We start from the raw sequence: 6,000 nt of genomic DNA on the forward strand, positions 1-6,000 counted from the left end.
AGGGCTAGAGGTCCCAGGAGAAATTAACTGCAGTTTTATGGGACTTTGCGGGGGTGGGGGTGGGGAGTGTGAATGGGGACCAAAATACTCTCAAACCAGATTGTGGTAATGGGTACACAACTCCACCAATTTACTAAAAATAACTGTACACTTAAAATAAGTGAATTTTGGGACGCCTGGGTGGCTCAGTCGGTTGAGCGTCTGCCTTCGGCTCAGGTCCCAGTCCTGGGTGGGGCTCCCTGCTCAGCCAGTACCCTGCTTCTCCCTCTGCCTGCCACTCTCCCTGCTTGTGTTCTCTCTCTCTCTCTCTTTCTCTCTCTGGCAGATGAATAAATAAAATATTTTTTTAAAAAGAGTGAATTTTACCGTATGCAAAGTGTAAGGCTTTTTAAAAATCCCTCAATCTATCCCATTACTTAGTTTCTCTCGAAATTATCCCCCCCCCCCCCCCCGCGCCCCAGCTGGCCTACCCGCGATACAAGACCCGGTGAGAATGGTGGTGAACGAAGTTTCTGACGCATTCCTGTGGGTTGGGGCTGAGGGTTGTGCTGACAGACACATCAAAGTCTGCATCTGTGTGTGTGTGAAATTGTAAGACGTTTTGAGGTGTACGGGGCATTTCCGACTGGGTGATCCAAGTGTGTAATCCGGGCAATCCGTGGCCGGCTTCGGCCAGGCTAAGTGTGGAGTGTGCCTAAGGCCCCTACTCCAAGTAAGAAATGTAGTCAGGTCAGAGATTGACTTCTTGGCAACTCTCAAGCCCTGTGCACGCCCAAGTGATGTTCCATTAGGGCATATGCGCGGAACTGGTGATGTGGGGATGGCGGCGGGGGGTAATTTGGTCAGTGCTTGTTGGGCAAGGAAGTCCTGCGAGAACAGCCAAATGATCCAAACTACCCCCACCCCCACCCCCGCTCCCTGCGCTCGGCGCACTCTCACGGGGGTCCCCCTGGGAACAGCACGTCCCTCCACGGGGACGATGGGAGGTGACAGCACCTCTCCGAGCTAGGGGAAAGCCTGGCACCGAGTCCCCCCCTCCTTCCTCTGCCTCATGGGAAGGGCACAAACGGCCACAAAGCCAGAGGGAGGTGTCTCCTCCCAGGGGCTCCGGGCGCCCGGGAAACTCACGCGGCTGCTCGGCAGGGTGGCCGGGAGGTGACAGGTCAGGGAGCCCGGACTTGAGTCGCTGTGCCGCCGCAGACCCACCACGCGGCCGGCGCAGGGCGGAAGGAGAAGGCGCTGGAGGGAGCGGGGGGGTGGGGGGGTTGGGGGGGCGGTGAGCCGGCGAGCGCGCCCGCAGCAGGTGGGGGCCACCGGGCGGACCCGAGGACCCCGTGCGCCGCTCCCGGTCACGTGGCCGCCGCCCCTACGCGCCGGGCGCTTGTGTCGCAGCGCCCCCTGGCAGCCAGCAGCGGGCACGGCGGCGGGCACGGGCGCCGGCCGGCTTCCGGTGCACCCGGCAGCCCAGGTGAGGCCTCTGCCGAGGGGGCGGGGAGGGGGGGGGCACGGCCGCCCAGGGGAGCCCACCCAGACCCAAACTGGGGTCGCCCAAGGCCTTTGCTTTCCACCCTGGCCACCTTCTCCCCAGAGACCCCAAAGAGCGCACAACGGCCCAATAATTATCTTGCACCTGGATCCCGGCTCCCTTCTGCAAAAGTGGAGCAGAATCAGGCAGTTTTGGGGCGCCTGGGTGGCTCAGTCGGTTAGGCATCTGCCTTCAGCTCAGGTCATGATCCCAGGGTCCTGGGGTGGAGCCCTGTGACTCCCCACTCAGCAGGGAGCCTGCTTCTCCCTCTCCCTCTGCTGCTCCCCATGCTTGTGCTCTCTCTCTGTCAAATAAATAAATAAAATCTAAAAAAAAAAAAAAAAGGCAATTTTGTTGGAGGTGGGTTTTTCTTGATGTGCCTGGAAAAAAAGGTATTTTCAGGTGCGTGAATGTGAGCTAATTATGACCTCCCTGAGCCTCAGTTTCCTCTATAAAATGGGGATAATAATAGCGCCTACTTGACAAGGTGTTTGTGAGGGTGAGAATTAAGTAAAATAATCCACCTGTTAAAAATAAGACCGCCAGCCCAAAATGGAGTCACTCATGCTAATCCCTGAATCACCAAAACCAGACCTAATATCGTTTTCCACCTCTCCCAGAAATGGAATCCTAAAGCAGTCAGTCGGGAATCACCAGGTCAGTACTAATGAAGTAACCTAAAGAAAAGTGACCTCACCCAACCAATTCACTTTTTGCTAGTATCTTCCTTGTTCCTGCTCCCTTTTGTATACAAAAGTCTTTCATCTTGTACAGCACCTCTGAGCTTCTTTCTGTCTGCTAGGTGGAATGCTGCCCAATTCATGAATCCTTAAATAAAGCCAATAACATCATCTTTAAAATGGACTCAGTTGAATTTTTTTTTAAGATTGTATTTATTTATTTGAGAGAGAGAGAGGGTGTACACATGAGCACAAGCAGGGGGAGGCAGAGGGAGAAGCAGACTCCCCACCAAGCAGGGAGCCCGACGTGGGGCTCAATCCCAGGGCCCCAGGATCACGACTTGAGCCAAAGGCAGATGCTCAACCGACTGAGCCACCCAGGTGCCCCATGAATTTTGTTTTTTAACACACATAATGGGTTTGGCAGATTGGTTAAAGCTAGTTATATAATTTGTTTTGCAGGGCTTACTTAGCAAACTACGTAAGAGTAGGGGTCGGGCGCCTGGGTGGTTCAGTCATTAAATGTCTGCCTTCGGCTCAGGTCATAGTCCCAGGGTCCTGGGATCGAGCCCCGCATCGGGCTCCCCGCTCGGCGGGAAGCCTGCTTCTCCCTCTCCCACTCCCCCTGCTTGTGTTCCCACTCTCGCTGTCTCTCTCTGTCAAATAAATAAATAAAATCTTAAAAAAAAAAAAAAGAGTAGGGGTCATCTTTCCTCAGGATTCGGGGAAACGAAAGGATTTTGACACCACAAAATAAACACATACCTAAGGTGAATTATTCATTAAAATGGTAAGTATATGAGAATGAAAACAGTCTATTGCCACACCTTACTGTCTACATACACGGGACTTTGCTAGTGTGCTGTCTTCATTTGCATTGCTTTTCCAGGACTCTACTGTCCACACAGAAGTTTCTTCATTACAGGAACTTCCCCATAGTCCCATCAACTCTTCAAGGGAAAGCATCAACAGTTTGTGCTCTAAAATCCTTCCCTTTCCTCGAAATTCTCCCCTTGCTGTTTCCACCAATCCTAGACTGTTGGTATCATGATCCTTATCTCATCCTAATCAAGTCTCCATGTTGAAAGACCCTCTGCCTTAAATCAAAATCTTCATTCCTCAATAAATCCCGACCTCTCCTTTCCTCCCTGAAACACTGCCAAAACCTTGTGAGGTGGGGGGGTCTCCCATACTGAGGTAAGGAATAAATTCAGCCTTGTCAAATCAACAGGTATGTCGGTGATATTTGGGGAGTTCAGCATTTGACAGCTTTGAAGGCCCCACAGAGATCCGGTGGTGGCTGAGACCTCATCGCGATAGTCCAAGACCTTCAACTTGAAATGAGTGTCCTCTTCTGAGGCCTCTTAAGCTTCCTGCTTGGGGCTCTCTGACTGCAAATGTGGGTTTTGTAGGTTTCACATTGGCTGAAGCTCTGATCCCTTTCTTTGAGCTCCCAGTTGCTAAGGATACTGGTCCTGTGGTCCACACATCACCCCCAATGAGAAGCCATTCCTAACCCCTGGACTGTAGGGCCCTCTGTGTGCCAACTGTCCCGGGCTCCTCCTTGCCATGGCTCTCACTATAAGGGTAAGCCTAGTGGGACCAAAGTTCCCTGCATTGTAATCGTGAGGTCAACCTGTGATGTGGCTGGGACCTGGGTGATTTTTATGGTGATCTCTTTCTCTCCACAGGCCCCATGCCCCCCATCCTTGAGTCTTCTTCTTCCTTGTTCTCTCTCCTTGAGCTTGAGTTCTCTTCTTCCATTCAAATCTTCTCATTGAGTGCCCAAAAGAGTTTTAACATTTTCTTCTCAGTCCTTCAGATTTTATATTAATGTCCCTCATTATTTTAAGACATTCCCACAACTCTCTTGCTTTTTCTGTGAAAACAGTCATACTTACTACAATTAATGCTCAGGCGACTGTGTTTATTTCTTGCAGGCTTTTTTGTATGTTTCTATATTTGCTTAGACTTTACCCCCCTTACTCCTCTTTTTGCAAATGATCTTTAATTTCTGCTCTTGAAATGACTACCTTTATCATTAGAAAAAGAGCAAAAACTGATAGCTATGTATATGTAAAATTCTAGAGAGTATAACCTCAATAAATTTTATATGTATCTACACTCACATACAGAGTTAGAAAAACATTTTACGAGAAATATGCCCAAAGGTTCGGTGCTTACCTATGGCTTTTTTTGCTCTTTCTGTGCACTTTTGTAGCTATTTAAATATTAACCATACAAAATCTTTTACATAGTTTTGTGTCATTCTGAACATCCTACTCTTATAACAACTCTAAAATTATTTAATAAATAAAATAGTTGCACAAAACATTCTGGCAGGCAGCAAAGGAAAAAGTTTGTATGTTGTCTCTTAAGTGTCAACTATCAATGATACCATAGAGAGATACCATAGAGATTCTATTTTCAATTATGTTCTCTTGAGCTAAAATAGATCTTGGTTCATCCAGGGTATTTAAAATCAACCTTCATCAGGGCGCCTGGCGGGCTCAGTCAGGAGAGCATGCGACTCTTGATCTGGGGGGGTGGGGCGTGAGTTTGAGCCCCACGTTGGGTGTAGAGGTTACCAAAAAAAAAGGTAAGTCAACTTAAAAAAAATTTTTTTAATCAACCCCCATCGTATCTCTCTAATAAAATTTATTTTACTTACAGATTTTCCAACAGCTTTAACCTGTGTTTACCAGACAGGAAACTGGGCAAATATTTGTATCTGCCTATTACCCCTGCCCCCACTAATCTTCCACTGCGATACAGTTTTTCTCAGTAATGTCAATACTTTGCCTTGAAATATATGATAGGAAGTTCACAGGCTTTGGTGCCAGGCTTACCATCTGTTTACTGCTATATCACCTTACTTGTTGCTATCTCTTCCTGAGACTCATTTATATCCTTTAAAATGAGGTTAATAATTCTTACTCTATTATTGACATGTTCAACACCTCGCAACTGAAAACAATAGTCGTCCTTATTGTTATTACTCTTGATTATTCTTTAGTATAAGGAAAAGAGCAAACAACACCCCAAACAGTCATATTTTACAGGGCAGTTGCCTTTTTTTTTTTAAGATTTTATTTATTTATTTGACAGAGAGAGAGAGATAGCGAGAGAGGGAACACAAGCAGGGGGAGTGGGAGAGGGAGAAGCAGGCCCCTCTTGGAGCAGGGAGCCCGATGTGGGGCTCGATCCCAGGACCCTGGGATCATGACCTGAGCCGAAGGCAGACGCTTAACTGACTGAGCCACCCAGGCGCCCCTACAGGGTGGTTGCTTTTAATATTTACAAATGCACATGGAGTGACTGGGAATTTGAAACACCTAAACTTAAGGTCTGATGATGTCACAGCAATGAGGCTACAAAGAAACCCATCTCTCACCTTCTGCCATGCGAGGGGCAAATGGTCCAACTGATAAGCCACAACCTGTGAGAGTGAGAAGCAAGCAACTGATCTAGAACGTCTCCCATGTTTCCTACCTTATCAATGAGAGGCGGATGGCGGTTCCATGCGCGCTGTTCTCTCCTTGACCATCTGCTCCCCAGCAGCGCTGGTTCCAAGAGAGCGGCCTGGCACTTCATTCATTCCAGCGACAAACCCGTAAGGCGAGCCAGCTTGTGTTTCAGGCAGCGTACTAGGAGCTGGGGATGCGCCTGTGAACTAAGCAGACTAAAACATTGGCCCTTTTGAGTTTATATTCCAGCGGGGAGAGACAGGAATAAATAACTGATATAATCCATCAGTAAATTAGGTAGCCTAGAAGAGAGGCATGTGACGGAAGG

At 48.5% G+C, this 6,000-nt stretch overlaps 1 long non-coding RNA gene across 1 annotated transcript in view; it reads right to left on the minus strand.

The window, feature by feature from the left end:
* Window positions 1-1,262, minus strand: part of LOC113931129 — an 85,883-nt gene extending 84,621 nt beyond the window's left edge. The window contains exon 1 of the long non-coding RNA XR_003522696.1: window positions 1,129-1,262. This is a non-coding gene — a long non-coding RNA (uncharacterized LOC113931129). The remainder of the gene's footprint in view (window positions 1-1,128) is intronic.
* Window positions 1,263-6,000: the final 4,738 nt, after the last annotated feature.

The sequence above is a fragment of the Zalophus californianus genome, chromosome X (genome assembly GCF_009762305.2).
Source record: "Zalophus californianus isolate mZalCal1 chromosome X, mZalCal1.pri.v2, whole genome shotgun sequence".
Taxonomy (NCBI): Eukaryota; Metazoa; Chordata; class Mammalia; order Carnivora; family Otariidae; genus Zalophus; species Zalophus californianus.